Consider the following 24432-nt stretch of genomic DNA (forward strand, 5'->3'; position numbering starts at 1 on the left):
CCAATTTCTGTCTTTTAGAAAACTACTTAAAATGTAGTTTTTTCATCTTCATGTAGACTAATTGCGCCCCTCTGAATCTGTGGATTCTCTGTATTGTCTGTTAATTGTTTCAGTTAACGCATACTCAAACCTCGTAGATGCTATAGAAAACTTAAATGAACTTGGACAATTCGCCACAGGCTGTGGAGAGCTCCTTCTCATGAAGCTTTTTATATGATCAGTTACCTTGGCATATTGTAAGTTGTGATGCCAAGATCCTTGTTGAGTTACAGTGCAAACTTACTAGTCTGTAAGGCGGCTTGTACTCTTGCCTGCAAAAGTGGCCCAGCTGAATAATCTTACAATACCGATTGCCCTGTGAAATCAACCACACATTGCAGTAGCACATAGGCTGGACAAGCCAGTTCTTCCCTGGACTGGTAACAAGCACCCTGGTACCGGTTTCAGGGCAACACTCCTCATCAGCCAGGCTAGCTTGAATCTAGTGGCAAAGTGAGAAAGGGACAACCGTCTGGGCATACCCTGCCTACTTAGGGCGAACATAGCAAACGCAAGTAGATGATTGTATTTGCTTTGTTCACCCTATGTTGGCAAAGCATGCCCAGACGGTGGGTCCCTAGCTTACTTTGCCACTAGATTCAAGCTAGCCTGGCTGATCAGTGGTGTAACACAGGTCCCCCAGCCCTGCAGTGCTCGGGACCCGAGCTGCAGGGGGTCCCTTCAGCACAGTACTCTAGCTTGAGAGATCCTTATAAAATCCAGAGTGGACACATCCATGTAACTTGCAGGGCCCCCCCCCCCCTTAAGTTTCGTTATGCCATAGTGGCTGATGAGTGATGTTACCTTGAAACCGGTCCCAGGATGGTTGTTTCTGGTCCAGGGATGGCCTGGCTTGGAAGTTTGGGATGGACTGTTCCCATAAGAAACCGGGTTAAGATTGATTTGCATTTGGCTGGGTGTGAACTGGTATGGTAAAGTGAGCTAAAGAACGCTGATTGATTCAACCCAGATCTGTGGCGGGAGTGAGTGTCTGAAAAGTTTCAGCGCTCCGTACATCATCTCCTTGTGTTTGCTTCATTTTTAGGTCTCGTCTGAGACGGCGCATTTGCTGTTGCAAGAGATGATCTATTGTTTTTTTTTTTTAAACTCTAAAAGGGGGCTTTTAGGCCTCCCATCACTTACCATTGGTTCGCCTTGTTGTCCCTCTTATTTTCTTCCCTTTTTATTGGTGATTGCGTCAGTGCATACCTGCTTTATTTGTGCTTCATTTTGACTACCTGTGTTTGTTTTTTCCTTAGAGCATGGATGGACCATGTACTGATTGATTTCTTTATTAAATCACTTGCGTTTTGCTTGCACTCAGATTGTTGCATTTTGTTTTCTTTTTGCTTTCCAAGATTATTTCAAACCATCAGAGTTAAAGCTCGTGCTTCCTGGTATTTCCAAGAGCTGAACACAAACGATTAGAAAGAACGAATCTTTCTGGCATGCAACCAATTTCCGAAAGCTTCATTTTGGTCACCTGTCGCTTTTATTGATGATGAAACTGTAAACGTGCTCCCTTCATTTAAGACTGTTGCCATACAGTATTGTGTTTTTACTGATTTAAAGTTGGCTGCTTTGTCACATTAACTTATTTGCTGTGCCCCTTAACCCTAAAACTACTGTTAAACCTCTACCCACCCTGAACCCTCAAGTCACCCTCACCCCCCTTTAACTCTTATCCAGCCCATTACCCTCCACTTCTTTACCTCAGCCGACCACCAAACCCTAAAGTCAATCTCCTCTCCCTTTTACCTCTACCCTCCCACGCTTTAAGATAAGCTTTTGCTAACCGTCTCATGGTCCCATACATATGCTATATTTGGTCATGAGACTTCTACCACTCTTACAAAATATCTGTCCGGTGGAACTCCCTACTGGCAGATGTTTTTTAACTATGACTCTTCTCCTCTGTAAAAAAAAAATACAAATATATATATATATATATATATATATATATATATATATATATATATATATATATATATATATATATAATCTCAATATCCTGATTTCATTTTACATTTTTAGCCCGTTGTTACTTGAAACAGGGCACCTTATGGTAATCATTAAAATCATGCATACTCCAGGCTTGTGCCTCTTCTTTTTGGCAAAGCAAATATGCCAGGCTGTTAATGTGCTTATCATGCATTTAGACATCATTTGTGCATGCCTATGGTAGCATACATTAACACCTTAAAGGCAGACACACTAGATTTGTTAGTACTTAATGCATACTTTTCTGATAAAGCAATGATTTTGCTGCATTTTTCAGCCACCTTCCTTTCAATCCGGAAACATCAAAGAAGGAATGGTAATTCTAGTTACTTATTGATATAAATGTGTTTCTTTTCCCTCTGCGTCAGGTGTTTGTTTCCTAAATTGCACACACTACGTTAAGCAACTTTCTGTACATTGATGACAAAAGTTTGTGCTAGACCACGTTAAAATTTCATAGAAGAATCCCTTTAATACCCTGTTTGGCAGCCGCTGGTAGTTGAAACCTAATTATCTTGCAGCTTTTGGAAAATGGGCAGGATTTGCATGGGAATGCTTCATGCTGGACTTGGTGTGTGCTGTATTTCTAAATGTAGCTTGTGAAATCTCTCCTCTGCACCCTTGGTTCTCTTTAACAGTACTTCCCTGCCCTTTCACATAAATGTGAAATCTGATATTTGCAAAGGGAATCCTTCAAGGGAAGCTTTGCTCTCTTGGCACGTTGTGCAATTGAATACTAGACCACAGGCCTTGTGCTACTAATAGGCACATGATTTGAAAATAAAACTGTATTTATAAACATTAGTCTGAAATGTGTGTCTCCGTTTTGAGTCGTCTAGCAGACATCTGGTAGGTAATGTGAGGACTAAGCAGAATAACGTGGAAAAGGTTACTTTAGTTCTAGATAATTTTCAAATGTATTTTAAAGAAACGATTGGAAATGTTAAGTAATACAAGTTGACAACAGTGATGTTTTCCCCCGGTATGTATTAATTTGTTTTTATTTATGCATTAGAATTTGTGGTAGACAAGTGTCACACATGGTTGCAGGCATAATTTCAGTAAGATTTCATACACCAATTTATACAGGAAACAGGAGACCCCCGACCAAATGATAGCAGGTACATGATCCAACTTCATTGATGATCTGGATTATCCATTCGAAAACCGTAATGCAACAAAGAAAAAAAAAAACAAACGTAACCACTAAAGTGTCCTGTCACTGTTTAGCAGTATGTTTTAGCATTCCATGTTAGCCTTTTATTAATTATGTGGAAGTACATGCTAATTTAACGTGTTCCAAAGGGCTTACATAGACCTATCCCCATGCTACGTAATCAACATGCAGATTAGTGCTAGCTCAATATAGTGTACAATGTACAATGTGAGGGGACAAACGGATAACAGAGCATTATGCTTGAAGGAGTGCGCTCATCACAATGGCTCACACAGGTACTTTCAAACCGACCTGATGCATCTTCCTGTGCAATACTGTGCTACCTCTGCAATCTAGGCGAAGCGATCGGAGATCGTTCAGGGAAGTCTATTATCTGATTTTACTTCTAGGGACATCAGAAACACATCCCAGATTCATCCCTTTACCTCCTTGGCTGCCTAATTCACACTAATACACAGCTTTGACCCAACTCTTCAAGTCCATAATCAGGTGCCTATATCCTGGGTGATTTCCACGGCATGGCTATGCACCTCTTGGCTAGAATGAACACCACATCCACACACTTCCAACATGTATTTATTACGTTTTGTTCTGGTCAAAACTTTTAATAGGCATGTAAGCGAATCAACAGTAAGTGTTTTACCCGGTACCTCATTTGTCTCACACCACGTGCTCCAAAAAGATTGGGTATTTTTTTAAACTCCACCACGTAATCGTAACCTGTTTGCATATCTCCTGAAGGGTGGACCATGAAGATACACATTTGTACATGATCCAGTTTGGATATCCACAGCAAGGGCACTTAGACCACGTCTGTGAAATTTGTTTTTACAGTTTGTTGTATGGTGAATGGACAAAACTATAGATTGCAATATTTAGTGTTAAAGATGGATTTAGACACATTTTGTCCTCAACTGAGATATCACCCTTGGTGAGATATAGTCTGATTTCAGTTAGCAAAAAATAGAAGTTTAGCATAAATTTGTGAAATTAATTTGATTATATGCAGTGGTAAAGTGTATCTAAAAATGAATTACCAGATGTAGGAAGAGAATCACAAAACTCAAATGTGAAAAGAGGTTTTTCAATTTAATATACTGTAATTCTGTTAATATTTTTGCGTTTGAGAGTAAAATTCTTCAAAAAATCATTATCATTAGCCATAACATTACTCCGTGGGAGAAGGGAATTTAATAGCGGTACATGATATGCAGAGCCACTGGAACTCTACGATTTGGGTGCAGCGTTTTCTGAATTTGTATAAATTAGCCACATTTGCCACGTAATCCATCATTTACTGGATAATCTACCGATTTTAACAAAAGAAATGGTTACTAGCTAGGCCCCTTTGCTGTAAATTATGAGCGAGAACCAGGAAAGCAATTCTGACCACTTTACATTTATGACTTATGCTTAACAGCTACTCTAGTTAGCGTAGGCCTTTATTTGACAATGAGTGTGACAAAATAACAATCGCTCATCGATCACAGATATACAGGAAGTACTTGAGCCAAATGTTTTACCTCAAGAAGTGAGACCAATGAATGTATTGCCTGTGGTTGACCCCTTCAAGTTAGAGATGTGTTACATAGACTTTAATTCTGAATTCTAAGACTTGAGAAATCTGATTTTTAACGGCTCTATTCTACAGGAAGTGTTTATCATTGTTTATTTTCTTACTTGGAGCATTTGATATCAGGTTTCCTTGTTACACCAGGCTTTCACCTGTAAACTGCCTTATCTCATTGCTTTGCTGTTTTTAAAGGAGTGGTGTAGTTGTAATCTCAATAAAAATTAGCATTTTGTGTTTTATTGTTTTAACCGTTTTTCTCGGTATACTAAATGTGCCCGCTTTCTTTTATTTCAGGGAAACGAGGCAAGCTACCCCCTGGAAATGTGCTCGCATTGTAAGTTTGAAAGTGCATGTTAAATCTTAAAACTTTTATTTTCATGGAAGCATGTAACACTATAAATGAAGTGCTTCTGAAATAAGTAGGTAATCCAATGTGAATTGTACAGTAAAAGCGACGTAGCATTTTTTAAAGTGATATTTTCTGTAAGTGCTGACTGATTTCAACATCAGTCTTTTAATTTGTGTGTTTACCTTTTGTTTGGTGTTTATTTTCTGCTTTTTTTTTGCTGTCTTTATGGAGTCTAAGCGATATACCAACTAGTATATGTATTCTGTGTGCATGGAGAGGAATCTGTCCATGTGTGGATTGAAAGGGGGGTGAACACATGGGTCTTTGACACTCCCTACAACGTATCCGTCTTTGTAGTCACGAGATAGGTGACTCCTCCTTTGGTTAGTAGTGCGCATGGGCATAGACTCTGTCTCCAGATTGTTTTTTTTCCGTCATCAGGTTCGGATGTCATTTGCTGTGCTCCGGGTCGGTGATGTTTCGATTCCCCATCGATACGCCAAACTCTCACCGCTTGACGGTACCGTTTCGACGGCGATCTTTCGACTCATCTACTTCCCAAAGAGGAGTTCAGTCGTCGACGTGAGCCGTTAGGCCGATCAGCGACATCAACCAGCATATGGAAAGGACTCCATTTAAAAAATGCAAGTGTTGGGCTAAATTCCCACACACACTCCACGAGGTCTGCAACCTTTGTCTCTCTCCAGGGTCTACACTGCCAGGCCGGTGATTCTTTCAGGTCCAAGTAGACTATATGGGATCTCTGGGCTCAACGCCACGAAATGTCCAGATCAACAGGTGGTGCTGGAAGACATCTTTGAGGAAGACCCCGATAATATGGAACCGGAGATAAACAAGCCAGCGTCTCCGAAGCCTTACGAATCCGACTCAGAAGACCAGTCGATTACTCCAGGTCAACGAACCGCGAGCAGTGACGTCGATGCCCCGGCCCCTAAAAAACACAAGGCTCCAGTAACACCTTCCCCTTTGGGTCTGTTTCGACACCGTGATGCTGCTTCAGAAGCCCCGCCTCTTGGCCCGGCTCCAAAGCCCACTAGGCCTTCAGGCAGCTCTGGATCGAGCCAGCCACATCACGGTGCCAAAAAGCCCTCTTTGGCACCGAAACATAAGCCTAGGGTACCGTCTACTCATTCCATCCAAAACTTTGGATTCGTAAAAGCAGCCCAAATATTTAGAGTCGAAAACTCCACCTAAGCAAAAGTACACAAGAACTCCTCATAAGGCAAAAACACCACTCTGAGCCTAAATCCTCCGCGCCGAAAAAAGACAGTGCATCCAAGGAACTTTTCCATCCACATACACCGGATCCTAAGCAAAAAACACTGCATATTGACCCCCATTACTTGGGCAAGTCACCTCTATACCACCTAAAAAGAGGAAATTGGACACCTCAGAAACACCTGAGATACCTTCAAAGAAAATTGACCAGCCACCTCACTTATGAGGCCTTTTTCACCACCTCCATAACTTCAGCCATTCTACTTTCTCCAGCACACTCACCAATACCTCCTCTATCACTTACAACACAAGATGAAGATGAAGATGAGGATTTAGGGGGTGGAGATAAAGACATAGACCCACCACATCATAATACAGATAATGATGATGACACCCATAGTATTCCACCTCATGACTGTTGGGAAGATTATAATGTCCCAGATGTACCTGAGCCAGATTTATACCCCTCCAGATGACAACGTAGGGTTTACGCAACTGATAAATAGAGCTGCACAATCACAATACCATGGGGTTCAACTCCATGCAGACCCCCTGTAAGAGGATTTTTTAGTAGAGACATTCTCACAGCCTCAAAAGACAACAAACTCGATTCCTATGCTCAAAGGGATGATTAAACATGCCCCTGAGGTTTTTAAAGACCCTGTCTGAGTTAGGGTGCTTATTACTAGAGTTGAGAAAAAATACAAACCAGCTCCAAGTGATCCAGTTTACATTAAAAGTCCACTACCTCTGGACTCATTGGTAGTGGCTAATGCCCGTAAACGGGCAAATTACCAAACCACAGGTGATGAACCTCCGCCAGACAAAGAGTCTAAACTACTAGATGCATCAGGTAAAAGAGTTGCGTCCCAGGCGGCTAACTTTTGGCGTATCGCCAACTCACAAGCCTTACTAGCAAGGTATGACCGGGCTCTCTACGAATAGCTTGAAAAGCTCACGCAGCATCTCCCAGACCACTATAAGACCAAGGCACACCATCTTATACAAGAGGGGAAATTAATTACAAATACCTCCATTAAATGTGCCTTTCATGCTGCAGATACAGCATCTCGCACAATTAATACAAGTGTATTACTGCGCAGACCTGCATGACTACGCATATCTGGTTTCAAACGAGGTACAGTCTACTATCCTCCATCAACCCTTGGATCAGGAAGACTTGTTTGGACCTACTGTGGACACATCTTTAGAAAAGATAAAAAAGACCACAGAAACAGCCAAATCCATGTGGGCTCTACAAGCAACAACTAGTAGAGATTCCTTTCGTCGCTCCTCTTATAGGGGCGCCTCCAAAACCACTAGCACAGAAAACACCTCTTAGGCAATTGAAAGCTCCACTCAAACTTCCCCTAGCAGAGGATATTTCAGAGGGACTTACGGAGGCAATAACAGGGGCAGAGGACGTGGTTCTATTACCCACCCAATATCACTTAATTCCCCAGATAAAGTGATCTTAACGACTAGGGCCGCTTGTTTGACGAAAGTCCTGACTGGTTTTCACGTTGTGGGCAATCCAGCTCTTCCAGCATTCTTCGCTACACCTCACCCCTCGAAAAAGGAAGAGAGGCTCCATCAGTTGGACCCCAGGGAACACTGAGCTTTTACATTGATTGCACCTGGTACCATTGGATGGACAATCTACATTTTGTGGAGTCCTCTGTGGCAATGAAAGGCAAGTCAGTGCAGAAAAGTACTTGGTCAAAGTGTATAGTCCTCTGCGTTAAGATCTGCTACGTATTGGCAAAGAAATTGCCTCCAGAGGAACTGCAGGCCCATTCCACCAGTTTAAGGCTGTTACTGCTGCTTTGGTACGCAGAGTGCTTGTTCTTGATATCTGTCAGTCTGTAGAGGCACTACTTCCTTGATAACCATGTCCGACAGAAAGGGCATTTCAGTTGATTGGTTCTGAAGGACTTTTTGTATTAAGCCTCCACCTTAGGAGCTCCTGCTTTGGCATCTATTCTAAAGGTGAGGAATTTGTGATTAGAAGTGCCCATTAGCAGATCAAGTTACTTACCTTCTATAATGCACTTTCTAGTGGAGGCTCAAATTGTAGGTTTCTCGCTGTGCTTACTCTTCCCTGTTCTGCAGGTTGGCAATTTTCCCATCTAAAAAGGCCCCAAATTAGAGATCTGAACACCGATAGCTCTGATTGTCGGGTCCACGTCTGAGGGTGCAGGCAGTCAAGAAATTGATGTTGACGCACTGGGGTGGCAATTATGTGGCTCCATCGTCTCTTCTGGGCCAGTACGAAGTCAACCCAGATCTTATCCACCCCACCTACCGGCACTCAAGTGCAATGCAGTTTAACATGTCCAGATCCAGTCAGGCTGTGTGGAATATCGTAAAGGTGATTAAACTCTGGTTATATTAGGTATCCACCAGAAAGTGTTACCAAAGGTAAGAAACTTGCTCCTTGGACACATCCATGGCGGACTATTGCAGATTGTGAAGGGTTGTCCAAATGTCCCATTTTTCAAAGCGAGATCTCAAAGCCAGAAATTTCTTCTCTTAGCGTTGGTCTCAGATGAGAGGCTTCCTGATGCAAAATCTTGTGGGCTCCAAAATAAGGGCCATGATTTTAGCTGCGGTTACAATGTGTCTGCCTTGTGTATGTTTCAGAAAATGGGCTATAACCGGTCAAAGGCCATTTCTTATTCTTGATCTCTCGCTTTATCTCTGTGAAACCTTTGAGATTCTGTATTCGGATCAAAACCAGTTCCAGGAGTCAGAAATAAATGTAGCTAGGGAGGTGCCCATATCCTCGTTTTCCTTTTTTTGGGTATTTTTGAAAAGCGTATGTTATCCTTTCTATTTCTGTCTTCCAGATTATAGTTTCATTTCTCAGATGCCATATTCCCTATTCCCATTCTAGAAAATCATACATTTTGTTTTCCACAGTAGTTTACTTTCTTCTGTGGCTTCTAATCTATTATTAAAGGATAATATATTATTATTAGTCACTGTTTTATTTTTGTGAATTAGTCCCCCTAAGCCTCAGGACACTTTCATTTTGTTAGATCTTTCATCAGGGATACAAAGTTGCCTCCGGCATTGTGGCTTATACAGCGTTGTGTTCATTTCTGTGAATTGCTGGCAACAGTTTCACAGAATAATAATTGTTGGGCTAATTGTGGCGTAGAGATTTAAAGAGTAGTGGAATTCAATAATGGAATCCCTGTAGTTTACTCCAGGGCGACTTATTAGCATTCCTCTTAGCCAACAGCCATACTCTCATTTAGCAGAACGCTTATCTTCCTGCTAAATATATATATATGTGTGTGTGTGTGTATATGTGTGTGTGTGTGTGTGTGTGTATATATATATATATATATATATATATATGTATCTCTCTCTTTAGAGAAGGGAGACATGTCATTAAATATCAGTGTATATGGGTGGCAGGCAGTTTTAAAGCTCTATGGCTCACCTTGGGCTCTTCCTACTATAACATGCTCCCCAATCATGCAGAAATCTGTTAAACTTCCAATACATAATTGGTGTTTACTCTTCCAGTGCAGGAAGGCATGCATGCAGCATAGGGGCTCAATAATGAGAAAGAAGCTGCTTGGTTATTAATTTATTAGAAAGTATTGGTCATATTGAGCACAGTTTACTCCTCTGACTAGTATGTGAGACTCGTGTCATTGTGGATTAGCGCTTCCTCTATACTGTTTGGAGATTACTCTTTTCCTTAAGTCAGGCGTTGTAACAGTTCATCTACTGCCCTTCAGCCATGGCAGTGACCAGTGCTTTCATATCTCTGCCCTTATGCCTTAAAAAGCACACTTGTCATACCCATTTTGCAGGAAGCAATTCGAGAAAGTATACAACATTCAGTCTGTGCTGCCTCCGTGACCAGCCAGTTTCAGCTGGGTCTTCCCTACCACAGCCATCATAGGATGAGATCTCTTACTCAGCGGGTATCCATCAGTCTCCAACTCAGTCCAGGGTATATCACCTCTGTCGTCAGTAAAATGACACCTCTCTACAGCATTTTGGCTTTACTACATTCCAGTTAAATTATAGCCGACGGTGTACCCTTCCAGAAGTGATGGAATAGAGTGCATGTGCGATGATATGAGTTTCGTTCTTTTTGTATTTTTCAATGCAGATGCAGACCTTCAGTCCCAACTTCGTTGCTTTTTCTTATGACTCCAAAAATGTTCAGTGTGCTAGGAAAACTGCAGGAATCAAACCCTGCTGAGACTGCCGAAAGCAAATGTTAATCATGAACCCACACGATGTGTGTGCGGTGGAACAACTCTTGTGGCATGTGGTCCCACGTGCACGCCCACATGTATCTGAGCACCAGATGAGGTTATGGTTGAATCATAGGTCATAAACCATTTTGAAGTTCTGGTCTTGAGGCCCCTTCTTCCAAAAAAACAAACACTTTTTAAGTCTAAACACAAGTGCAAGAAACTGAAGTGGGACTCGACCACATTTGGCCACTCGAAGTCTAGCAAGAAGGCACACGTGTATCATGATAAAGAACACACACACCCAATGTCTACTGAGTCTGAACAGGTCCTGCAGTTGGTACCTGAGTGTTCTCAATTCTCAGGGACTCTATTGACCCTGCGGCAAATAACTGAATTCAAAATGGCCATGCATCAGATCTTTGGCGAGATTCTGGCTCCCTCTGGCGTGCCTTAGTGGCTCACTCAGTCACAGGTGTCTCTAATCAGAAATCCGCCAGCTCGTCCACCCCATGTTGGGCCCATAACCTGACCATGCTGTTTTCTTACTGACATTTACACCAATACCAGGGTCCATGCCTGGCCCTTCTGTACTGCAGAAAACACCGACTACACCAGCACTAATCGATCTGACCCTGATTTTGTTTTCTGAAACCAAACTTACTTTGGCCCAACCTGGGACTAAATCGTGCTATGAAATAACGAAAGTTCAAGCGGTGGTTACATTTGTGGTTCAGATTTGATATTTATCTGATGCTCCTTTTTCCAGGTTCATTTCCAAGGATTGTATTGCACTGGAAAATATGAACAGGATTCCATGAATTCATTGTGAAACATACTTTTAATGACTTTGAGCTGGTAGACTTTAGTATTCTGAGGCTCCAAAAGCTAATCTTTGAAACCTATATGTTGATTTTAAGTAGAACCTTAAAAAGCACAGAGAGTCTATGAAGACAGTTAGACAACACTATAATTACTTTAGGCAGGTAATTATTTTTAACTTGGTTTTGTTCACCCCAAAGTGATTCCTTCTTAGTTGTCTTCGTTTAGGCACTGTGAACTTTCTTGTGACTTTTCTACAACAGGACCGCTATTTTTCCAATCTTTCAAAATGTCAGTGTGACAACATTTCTGCTCAAAGCACTATGCAGTTTGTTGTTCTGTACACTATATAATTCAGCATGCCTACAGTTTCTGCTCCTGTTTTTTGCTCGGAAGGCATTAGCAGTTAAGAAGATAGTCCTAAGGTCCTACAAAGATTAGTCCCAAATCACTTTAGTAGGAAAATATATTCACTTTGATCGTATTTCTTTGCAGTTTGTGGTGTTTTTTTAAAAACATTTTTTCTCCAATAATATTGGATTGTAATTTTGAATCATGAATTAATAAATGATGTATAATTTAATGTGTGTACCTTTCTGGCTAAAAGCCGAATAGAGTTATTGACTGACTTAATGGTTCTGATTCAAATCCAGAGCAAGAAGCAATTTGTCTCTTTAGACACATGTTCAGTATAAAGAGGAGGGACAATCTGTCCTCTTTCTCATGAAGATTTCTTGTATTCCATCTTACAATATATCAGTGAAACAGAGCTAAATTTGACACGTGGGCTAACAGAGGAAGAGAGCACTTGGTATACAGTGGTGGTTCAGAGAGCAGATTATTCACCTGAATTACAGTTGCCCGCTGGTGAGATTAAATCGAATAGTTTGAGAGTCTTCCACAAGGGCTGGCTTCATATGTTGTTGCCATTTATTACAGCTTTCACTAATGCCCTTTTGAGTGCATGGTCTAAGCCAGTTTCATGCCCACCACTCGGTCAACGTATGGGCAGGTGACAGACCAGTCTGACTTAATAACTAAGCACCCTCCTTAGTGTTCAAGTGTTGACAAGTAAGGTTAAACTGAATTCCTCCCTGACCAACCCACTGGATAGGGAACGGAAATGAATTGTTGCTTTTGGAAAGTCCATAATCTGATAGCGACATCTAGCCGCACATTCCTTACTTTTGAACTTCCAGGCGTCAGGCTGGATCTGGTAGATTTTCCCTAGCAGTACCCCTGTGGAACATGAGCCCATAATTCTATCGATGCCCAGGCCGCTGGCGCAAACCGCCTCTTAGTTCCCATGTTTGAATAATTACCAAATAAAGAGACGGGCGCTGGAAGCAGGAATCAAGAACAGAGTTTAATTCTCATGAGGAGAGCCAGTCATTTCGGACACGAAACACAGTGTCTTTCGGGAGGTGCTCTAACAAGTGAGCTGAGACTCTTGCTTTTATACCTTACAAAACACTTGATAGTACAATCAGGACAGTATGACGCAAAAGAAAGACATCCCTATAATCCTCGTGTCAATCCTACCCCACATATGTTCACAATGGGGACCCTTGACCTGCTGATAAGAGGGGAGGGCAATCACGCAGCTGAGTGTTCCGTAGGATGTGTACGCCTGATCATAGCCCCGGGGGTGGGGTGGCTAGGATCAATAGTGGATCCTTTGAAGGGGAGTGACTTCATACAATAAGGGCAGTAAATGGTATCTCCTGGCTCAGGCGATGGCCTTGGACATGTGTGGTCAGCCGGACTCGGGGGAAGGGGTCATCAAAGGGGTGGTATTCATGCCGCGTGGACAATCGAGCGCGGAGGGAAGGCTTGTCAACAGAGGGGTATTCATGGAAGAAAAGGAGGTGTTGGTCAGGCGCGGCCGTGACTCTCAAGGACAGGGCCTTGCAGAAGAAGAAGGTTTATGACTTGCTCATGTGAGGAGAAGGGAGGGGTAGCCAGGGTGGACACAGGGACGGAGTCACACAGAGAGAGAGAGAGATCTGATGACCCGTACATGAGAGAGCGGGGGCAGTCAGGTGCAGCTGGGGAGGGCTACGTCAGCTAAGGCGAAGGATGCCTCTTCAAGAGGGAATGGGGGGGGGGGTGTTGTGCGAGTCAAGCAGGAGAGTTGCCTTTCACAGCAGGGTCGTGCAGAGGGAGGGGGTTTCATGGTCTATGCATGAGAGAGGGGGTTTAAGATACGCGCAGGAGGGAAGCCGGGGATTCCAATGGGTAAAAGGCCATGGTGCCTAGAATGGCTGTACATATGCATAGGGGTATGGGCTCTTACTAGCAGAGTGATACGGTCAATAATTTACGGTATTCATGGTGCTCACAGGGAGAGGAGTGGGGGAAGAAGGGGAATGAATGCTGTCTATGTACATCAATTTCTTCAACTTTCACAGTCGCCCCTTTTTACATAACAGCAGTCATTTTTGCAATTGATGTGTTTACAGGTAGACAGGCATCGTTGATGAATTAGCATTTTGTCGATACTAACATTTGGCGTACAATCATAGACAGTCGAGGTGATGGGCAGAATGCAGCACAAAGGAAATTGCATTTTCGCTGTGTTCCTGACAATTAAACGCACTACATAGCAAAAATCTTTCTGACTTAAAAATGTGACCAATGAACAGTTTTGACCAGGTAGTTGAGAGCGGAATTCAGTTCAATACACAAGATTTCTTCGTCACAGTGTCTTTTTTTTATTTTTTTATCATTGAGCCATCACTGGTAGGCTCTAGTCCGAGTGCTCTCGTTGGCGCTGTTGAGCACCGGCGGTGGAGCTATAGGTCCAGCTCAGTTCTATCCTTTCGCGTTGCAGGGTGCGGTCAGTCCTCTGCTGTTAGACCACAGTCCTGTTCCCTAAATAATCCGTTTGGCGGCGCCTTATGCTCGGCACCTATATTCCTGTGGCAACACCCTATTCCCATATGAAGGCAGTTCTTCCTTTTGGCAAAAAGTCACGTGGAAAAGAGGGTGAGCATGGTTCAAATAGTCGATAGGAGAGAGAGCGAGCGGAGTTGGGTCAGAGTTCCTGGGACACACAAAAGGGACCAAGGGAGCAAAGGATAACAAGCAGGCAGGCCCATCAATCGAGCCCAAAGAAGGGGGACGGAGACTCCAGGCACACGTGGGTTAGCAGACAGAGGGCTTCAAGGCGGCCCATCATTTTTCATTTTCCACGTTGAAATTGCGGTCTCGTCCCGTATCCTGTTGCTCTGCGGCTTCACCTTTTGTCGAGGTCACACGTGTCCCAAGATCCGCAGTCGGGCTGTACGTCACATCTGACCCATCTCCTTCGGTGATCCTGAATCTTTGAATAGGTACAAGACAAGGTTTTAGAGAAATGGCAGAAGAAGATATCTACGCATGTGAATTCCTCCCTCAATTCTACGCGTTTGGGAGATACGCTCATTGGTCACAGTCAGAGGTCCATTACCAAGCAGTGCATGTGTCAGCATTCCTACTGAGTTCATGGCATGTTTATTCATCGTCCTATTTATAACTCAAGTGAGGATAAATGAGATTCCCATCAACTGTGCATTACATCATATTCAACATCACGGAGCATTTCACTTCAGGACTGGCAAACCTTTTCAAACAGGGCGGGGATGCCATCATCGAGAGTCAGGCAGAACAAGGTTTTCTCGAGGGTCAACAGTTACTCATGGTCATCATGTTTATCTCCGGGACAGCAACTGGGGTCTATCAAAATGGGGCGGGGATGCTTCGGGCGCTCGCGCTTGGGTGCAAAAAAAGGGGGTGGGGCAATCTGGGCATTGGGGGTCAATCTAGACGTTGGCGTTCGTCTCTGAAGAACAGACATAAGGTGCCATGGACATACAGTTCCCCTATAAATGGCCAGATTTGGGGGACTTTAGTCGTCTTACCTGTCCTTTCTTTTTCAGCCAATTCAAGTTCATTCATTTTGCAGAAAGGAGAGGCAGTAATATGGCGAGATACAATCATTTTAGTTTCGGTCAATTTCGCTGAACACCTTCGCGTTCAATATGTATCAAATCAGACTGGTGCCGGTGGGGCACAATTTTACCAAAAAGAGGGAGAAAAAATAGGGAGACTCTCATAGAGAGTGAGAGTCGTCCGCAATCTAAACGAGCCATTCGGTACACGTATGACATGTAGAGAGAGGGGGAGTGAGAGAGAGATAAGAGGTGGTGAGAGAGAGAGAGAGAGAGAGAGAGAGAGAGACGTGTACGAAAATAGGTCATTTAGTGCGCTCACGACACAGAACAGCAAAGGTCAGGTAACACGCAGATACAGACGGAGGGAAGACATAAATCCGTACATTACACACACACAAACTCAAACAGGGAAGACGGCACATGTATTACACATATATAAGACATTCACGACAAGACAGGAAACAGGTGGCCAACAAAATCCATATTATATCCTACGTATCTTTACTATCCTATTTATCTATGTGCTTAGTTCTTTCTACCCTTCCCTCCTTTTCCTTCTCGCTTGTTATGTCTGCGAACGTTCTCAATTGCCAATACTCACACCTCGGTTGGTCGATCAGAAATTAACCTGGTCGTGCTAGTTACCCATGGTTGGATCTTAAACCATTTTTCAGTTCCCTCCTTTGGTGGGAGGTTCTCCAGGCTGAGGCGACGGCAAGTATTGATCGGGAGAACAGTCCGACAGCTTGGCTATATCTATAAGAGTGTGAGAAAGGGGGCAGTGCATTTTGAACATCAGCAACATTTCTAACTTCCTAGACGGGTGGTGCCGTGGCAACCCTTACCCGTATATTTTTCCTTGTCCTTTCCCTACCTAGTCAAACGTCCAGTTACATTATTTAACGCGTCATTTCTAGTCAATTTTTCGTCATTCAGTACCTGTCCAATTTCTATGTCAGTCCATCCTCTCAGTCGCTGTGTCCTAAGGAGGAACAGTCATGTTTAAGTCCACGTCTTTCTTAAAACTTATCGTTATGAGGACTACACACTTATTCCCTCTTTCCCTTTTCGTCGGTGGTCCGACCATCGCTCTTCCACACTTCAGCCGCCGTTCTGACGTGACCTGCAGAAGGGAGGGAAAAGAGGGGGTGGGGGGGCAGCATTCAAAGTACATCAGCATGCAGTAGTCCGAAAATGTTTTTACCTACCACTTACTCCACGTACCGCCTTTCTTTACCATCTCGGCGTTTAAGCCCAGAGGGACCAGTAATGTCAGATAGATAATCATTGACGATCTGCGTATCTACATGAGTTACTTGGTCGTAACCCTCTTTATCGGGTGCTAGGGTGACGGTCAGGTGGCATTTCCGTGGTGTCGTTTTAAGGGTGTCTGAAACACTTTTCCGGCTGCCTGTGACACATAATGTAGCTGCTAAATATCTGATCCCTTTTGATCTACATCCTTCATCATACTTATTCTTCGCTCACAGCAGTAAGGTATCCAAAACTCATTAATGCAACTGCTACAACCATGCTTTCTTTTTCAAAATACTTTTAATAAACAAAATTGGTGGCAGTTCATTGCATAAAGTGCAGCAGTGCAATAAAATCGTATTAAAACTTCCCTACAGAGCAAGCATGATGCATGTCAGTAATTCATCTTTAATAAATTCATAAATTCATTATCCAATGTTCATTCATTACCTAAATTACACCAATTCATTTTCCAAATCATAATCAGTACCCACCCTAAGTCAGTTCACTGTCCAAGCACATACTCAACATCCTTCATATCTACTTTCATTATTCAAAAACTGCATATATATCTCGGGACAAAAAGCTGCGCAATCAGGGTGCAACAAAGTTTATTCAAAACGTCTCGTTTTGTGTCGGCGCCATTTTGGGTGGGGTCAGGCGAGTTCCGGCACAGTCAGAATGTCTCTAGTCTCGCATGGTTGGCCCAGAACCTTCCGTTGGCAGTTCAAAAAGTTTTGTGCTATGTGGTTAACAGTCTAACAAATATGGACCATTAGTCAAAGGGCGGGGAGGGCGGCAACAATTTTCCTACCGGGTCATTCTGGTGTTCCTCCGGAACTGAACAAGTCTTGTGCCGTGGCTGCATTTTAGCCATTTCCAATCCGAGGCTGGCGCCGGCAGGAGTTGCATCGATGTCGTGGTTCCCAGTGAGGGGGCGGGGGCGCCCATGCGGAGGGATCGGGGTGCCCCCCGGCTCTTATAGAATCTTCAAGGTTGAGGAGAGAAGGCATGGGGCGTGTGCCCGTCCTGGGCAGAAGACCGCTTTTTGATGTTGACCCTCTTTAAGTAAGAGCATTGGGGTGTCGCTGGAAGCCTCCACCTGGAGGGAGGTGGGGGAGGCTCGTTCGCGCCGCCTCCCCTTTCCAGCGACCCCGCGCCGTTCCTCGGCTCCGTCGCTTCGATATTGGCCGTGCCAGCCATTGAAGATGGGGGGGGGGTGGTCGGCGGCTGAGGCAAGGCAGCCCCCCCTTTTCTCTTGACATGTGGCGGGACTACCTGGAACTGTCCAGGCGTCGACATGTGGCGGGACTACCTGTAACTATCCAGGCGTCGACATGTGGCGGGACTACTTGCAACTGTCAGGCGTTGGGTGTAGTTGCGGCCATTATAGCACAAAGAAATGCCGCCATCCTTGCCTTGGCTTCGCCCATCAACGAAAGCCGGATCGGGTGAGAGAGAGGGGTGGTCGGTGGCCGAGGCAAGACAGCCCCCTCTCTCCCCGCGGCCTGCAGGGCGGCAGAAGAGAAGAGATGGAGAGGTCCTTGTCATCCTTTGGACCGCCTGCCCAACATCATCTCCTACTGACCGTGGCCAGGCGGGCCCCTCGTGCCTCGAGGCCTCGCCTTCCGGATGGGCGTAACCGCGGACCTGTTGCATTTCGGGAGCTTCCGGAATGGGGGTAGGTACCTATTGAATTGTTTCTATTTCATGCGACCGTTATTTTGGGCGTGGCGGGCAATGCGGCAGACATGTTGGGAGCAGGAATAGGCAGTAGAGCCTAGCTACCTCGTGGCTATTTTTGCTGCCAAACTTTTTGCCATTTTATATTTCTTATTACGAACTATTTCTAATGTTTCTTATTTTTAGTGAAGTCAAAAGCTCATCAGGGGGTTACTGACTTAGCCTGATTTCCTTTTATTTTTCTTTCTCTTCCTTAGCGTGTTTCAAGCTAAAGTTTTCGGTTAGTAGGGAACGGTGATCACTTCATATTTTTATATGTCCTTTTCACTAGGGGGGTACTTCTGGACGGACCAGACGAGTTCCCTCCAATAAATGGTCCGGGGTGGAACGACATTATCGATCAAAAGGGGAACATATATTCCGTCATTAGGGTATCATCCTGGACAGACCGAGCGATGTACTTCCGCTTACTAGGGTAGCCTCCTGGACGGACCAGATGGTCTACTTCCACTAAATGGCCCATGAGCGGGGAGCATATGTCCTCCATAAGGGTAGTCTCCTGGGCGGACCATGCAAGCTACCCCCCGAATAACCAAACAGTGGGGAGTGGGTAGGACTGACGAATTCACAAAGGGGCATAACCTACCCTTTACTACTTGCAAAGACTAGATAGAATATTTCTACTCCACGTTGTTTGCAGGCAGAAAATACCTCAAACGAAACAATTCCTGGAACAACAATGTCCAGGCAACCAACCAATCAGTGGGGAGAAAAACAGGCATGACGGATTACAACGGGGACAAACGTCTGCATTACCTGCCCTTCGCTATCCAGAAAGGAAGACAGAATATTTCTACTCGTCTCAGTTTGTAGACAGGGAAGATCTCAAAGAGCAACAATCGATTATTAATCGATTTCAAACAATCCAGTGGGGAGAAAAGTAGGCATGACGGATTACAACGGGGACAAAAGTCTGCATTACCTACCCTTCTCTATCTGCAAAGAGGGACGACGTTCCTATTCGCCGCTGTTTGCAAACAGAGAATGTCTCGTTCTCAAAAGAGAACCAATATGTCAAGTAGCATTCAAAGCTAAATGAACCAATACCAACAATATCAGTATACAAATACCGATTTCAATACAAACAATCAATCAATCAGGTGGATAGAACCACCCTACCAATAAGGCGTAAAAACACCCTACTTAATCTTACCCGGACCGGACCATACGGACAGTTCTTCGACTTCCTCCTCCAGCGCCCGATCGTTCTCTTACTCCATGTAGCATTCCTGTGGGATTCCAGTCAGGACAATAGGTCACTCAAGTGAGGTCCGTTCAGAATTGGTGAAGTTCTTTCGATCGGCAGCCGGGCGAGGGCCCTCTCAAGGCAGGCATACCCCGATCATTTAGATGTTCACTTCTTCGTCTGGATCTCTCTTACCGGACCTTATGTCACTGATGGACCCCGCGTTGGGACGCCAATTGTGGAACATGAGCCCATAATTCTATCGATGCCCAGGCCGCTGGCGCAAACCGCCTCTTAGTTCCCATGTTTGAATAATTACCAAATAAAGAGACGGGCGCTGGAAGCAGGAATCAAGAACAGAGTTTAATTCTCATGAGGAGAGCCAGTCATTTCGGACACGAAACACAGTGTCTTTCGGGAGGTGCTCTAACAAGTGAGCTGACTCTTGCTTTTATACCTTACAAAACACTTGATAGTACAATCAGGACAGTATGACGCAAAAGAAAGACATCCCTATAATCCTCGTGTCAATCCTACCCCACATATGTTCACAATGGGGACCCTTGACCTGCTGATAAGAGGGGAGGGCAATCACGCAGCTGAGTGTTCCGTAGGATGTGTACGCCTGATCATAGCCCCGGGGGTGGGGTGGCTAGGATCAATAGTGGATCCTTTGAAGGGGAGTGACTTCATACAATAAGGGCAGTAAATGGTATCTCATGGCTCAGGCGATGGCCTTGGACATGTGTGGTCAGCCGGACTCGGGGGGAAGGGGTCATCAAAGGGGTGGTATTCATGCCGCGTGGACAATCGAGCGCGGAGGGAAGGCTCGTCAACAGAGGGGTATTCATGGAAGAAAAGGAGGTGTTGGTCAGGCGCGGCCGTGACTCTCAAGGACAGGGCCTTGCAGAAGAAGAAGGTTTATGACTTGCTCATGTGAGGAGAAGGGAGGGGTAGCCAGGGTGGACACAGGGACGGAGTCACACAGAGAGAGAGAGAGATCTGATGACCCGTACATGAGAGAGCGGGGGCAGTCAGGTGCAGCTGGGGAGGGCTACGTCAGCTAAGGCGAAGGATGCCTCTTCAAGAGGGAATGGGGGGGGGGGGGGGTGTTGTGCGAGTCAAGCAGGAGAGTTGCCTTTCACAGCAGGGTTGTGCAGAGGGAGGGGGTTTCATGGTCTATGCATGAGAGAGGGGGTTTAAGATACGCGCAGGAGGGAAGCCGGGGATTCCAATGGGTAAAAGGCCATGGTGCCTAGAATGGCTGTACATATGCATAGGGGTATGGGCTCTTACTAGCAGAGTGATACGGTCAATAATTTACGGTATTCATGGTGCTCACAGGGAGAGGAGTGGGGGAAGAAGGGGAATGAATGCTGTCTATGTACATCAATTTCTTCAACTTTCACACCCCTGCACGCCGACGTCCGTTCTTTTCTATCAGCGCCGATCTGTTGGAGACCTAACCACTGTTATTTTTTGACAAACTTTGTCTACTTAATCTGTGTGTTGGAAGTCATGTCAAGTAAGAAGACTTCAGGGTGGGTTCAAGTCGTGCGGCGCCTGTCACTTTGCCATGTCGGTCATGCACCCCCATTTAGTGTCTTTAGTGCTTGGAGCACGACCACGACTGCCGGGCCATGGCACCGAAGGCTTTGAGGGAGAGGTCCCTAAAGCTTCTTGTGGCCTTGTGACCTGCACTGTGGAGGTTGCCCCGTCGGTCTATCCCGGTCCAGGTCTCGGTCGAGAGGAAGGTCCGAGTACCACTTTGGTGAATCGAAATCCTCTTCATCAAAGTCTGGTAAGAGGCACCACAAGAAGTCGAAGCGTGTTTCTACTTCGCCCCGCCCGACTTCCGATGCGGCGGAGGAACCTCCGCGTTCGAGGCCCTGCTCTGTAGAGCGGATTCCTGGGTTGACCATGAATTTCCCTCCATTTCTGGGGTCAGGAGTGACCTCCAGCTAAGGGAATTTTATGATGCCATATCCACCATATTTGGGTGGCCTAACCCTGCCGGTGCTCAGAGGTTGGAGGGGCCTCCATGGTTCCCACGCCAGCGGCTCCGGCCACGGCCTCTTAGTGGACCTGTTCCCGGGTCCGGACCAACGCCAGTCGCACCTCCACAGCAACCTTCCCTGGTGTCTAGGTCCTCGCCGCCCACCGGCGCCTCCCCGATCCTCATTCCCGACGACACAGAGCCGGTCGGGTGTCCTCCGACACCAAGACCGGCCCCAACGGAGACGTACGGCTCCATGCCGTTCACACTGCCCTATTCAGAAGAGTTAGGAATGGAGGAAGAGGATTGGGAGGGGGAGTAGGACCCCTTAGATATCCTACACCAACAAGATCTGAACTGGTACGAGGAACTGCCAGTGGCCTGGACAGCTCCTCATAAGCTTGCATGCTTATTCCCCCCTCCACCCCCAGCAACCTGGCATCGGAGGAGGGAGCATCTTTCGCCATGGTGGTGCGGAGGTCCTCGACCTGCTGCTTCCTACAGTGGCGGTAAAGACTGTCTTGACAGAGGTCCTGCAGCCTGGAGTCTCGAGTTCAGAACCCCTAGTTCCCTTCAATGAGGCCTTAACAGATGTCCTTCTGGGGACTTGCTCCAAACCCAGCACAGGGGCTCCAGTGAACATGACATTCGCCAGCTGCTATCGCCCTGCACTGGGCTACCCACGTTTCCTCAACACCCACCCCACTCCTCAAAGCTTGGCGGTCCAAGCTTCTGCTTCTCGTGGCACATTCCCTTCTGCACCCCCGGACAGGGAGTCCAAGAGACTGGTGAAGATCAGCAAGAAAATATTTTCTTCCCCCCAGTTTGTCATTTCGGCTGGTAAACACTGCATGCCTGTTGGGCCGTAATTCCCATTCCATATGGCACATGGTAGTGCAGGTGCTACCCGGAGTCTAGGAGGAGGACCCGGCTCTACTCTCCCAAGCTATCTCAGACGGGAGGGGCGAAGCTAAGTTCGCCATTCAGATGTGGCTTGAACACGACTTACTCACTAGGTAGAACGATTTCCACTATGGTGGCCTTTTGTCGCCTCGACTGTTTAAGAAAGTCTGGTTTTTCCGGGAATGTCCAGGCTAATATCATGGACATGCCCTTGATGTCTCCCGTCTCTTCGTACACAAGAAGGATGCTGCCCTTGAGCGCTTTAAAGACTCTCGGTCCATGGCCTCACCACTGCCCCAGGGCTTCATCCACTTTTCGCTCCTTTTGTAGCTTCCGAGGGGGATACCAGCCGCGCCCACCCTATTCCAGCCAGAGGCCCCCTAGAGTTCAGCTACATCTGCAGGCCGTAGATGCGGTTCACCCCAGCCTCTTTGGTCGGGAAACCAGAAGTCGACCCAAGCCACTGTCCCCTCCTCCACTGCAAAACTTTCCTAGTCCAATCCCCCAGGATTACTCTCTGCCAGTCAGTGGCAGAATATGCCATCATCTCCACCACTGGCAAAACATTACATTGGACAACCCCTTCAAGACTGTCCTTCCATTAATGCCTCCAGTGTGCAATCGGCTGACGTAGGATCATCTTGCTTTGCTCTGCGAGGAAGATACAACTGTCTTGGCCAAGGGACTTGTATAGCGGTTCCCGGGCCTGAAGTAGGCAGTGATTGCTAACCCCTCTACGTTCTGGTCCCAAAGAAGGATGGAGGTCATTGTCCTATCCTAGCCCTTAACTGCTTCCTCAAAAAGGAGAAATTCAAGATGCTACCCTTTGCTCCGGTCCGGTCTACCTTGGACCCAGGAAACTGGATGGTAGCGCTGGATTTGCAGGATGTCTATTTTCATATTCCCATCCTGCCTGCCCATCGTTGCTACCTGCAGTTCACGGTGGGTCACGAGCACTTTCAATTTGCAGTGCTCCCATTTGGCCTCACCAGCGCCCCTCCGGTGTTTACACAGCTGATGGCAGTGGTCGCAGCACATCTGCGGAGATCAGGGGTTCCAGTCTTCCCCTATTTCAACGACTGGTGTTGAAGGCGGGCTCACCCCAAGCAGTTTTCTCCCACCTCCAAGCTATGACAAACGTCCTGCATTTGCTGGGGTTCACTATCAACATGCCGAAGTCACACCTGACTCCCTCTCGGACACTCTTTTTCATGGGGGCGGTTCTGAACACGGTGCGTTTCGGGCCAATCCTCCCGAATGGCGAGTTCAAAATATTCAGGCCATGATACCAATGTTTCAGCCTCTATCTTGGATTCCAGTGAGAATGACTCTGAGGCTGTTGGGCTTCATGGCATACTGCTAGTGACCCATGCACTGTGGCACAAGTAGGCTCTTCAGTGGGACCTGAACTTTCAATGAGCACAGCATTGAGAAAATCTCCCTGACCGTGTTCAATTTCAGAGGACATTGTGAAAGACCTGTAGTGGTGGTTAACTGACTACGATTGGTTCAAGGGTAGACCCCTCTCCATCCCCCAGCCCCATCTTCCAGTAGTGACAGATGCTTCCTTTCTGGGAAGGGGTGGAGATCACATGGCTGTGGTCTCTGGCAGAAGCCAAGCTCCATGTCAATATTTTGGTGCTTTGGATAATCCGGCTGACACTGAAAGCCTTTTTGCTGCCTATAAAGGAAAGGCACATACAGGTGTCACAGACAACACTACTGCCATGTAGTATCGCAACTAACAGGGCGGAGTGAGGTGTGAACATTTTCTCAAAAGGCCCTGCGTCTCTGAACTTAGCTGAAACATCAGGGCTTTTCTCTGGTGGTTCAACACTTGGCTGGTTCTCTGAACGTCAGGGTGGACGAGCTCAGCCGAAGGTGGCTTGTGGATCACGAATGGTGTCTCCATCCAGAGGTGGCACAAGGTATCTTTCAGCGGTGGAGAGTGCCTTGGTTAGATCTGTTCTCCTCCGAAGAGAATACGCAATG

The 24432-nt window shown here is 45.8% G+C and overlaps 1 pseudogene across 1 annotated transcript in view; it reads left to right on the forward strand.

Moving 5' to 3' along the window:
• LOC147708984 (calcineurin subunit B type 1-like) overlaps window positions 1–24432 on the forward strand; it is a 189325-nt pseudogene that overhangs the window by 61357 nt on the left and 103536 nt on the right. The window contains exon 2 of the transcript XR_015296667.1: window positions 5085–5124. The product of XR_015296667.1 is annotated as a calcineurin subunit B type 1-like (transcript). The remainder of the gene's footprint in view (window positions 1–5084; window positions 5125–24432) is intronic.

The sequence above is a fragment of the Lissotriton vulgaris genome, chromosome 6 (assembly GCF_964263255.1).
Source record: "Lissotriton vulgaris chromosome 6, aLisVul1.2, whole genome shotgun sequence".
NCBI classification, from domain to species: Eukaryota; Metazoa; Chordata; class Amphibia; order Caudata; family Salamandridae; genus Lissotriton; species Lissotriton vulgaris.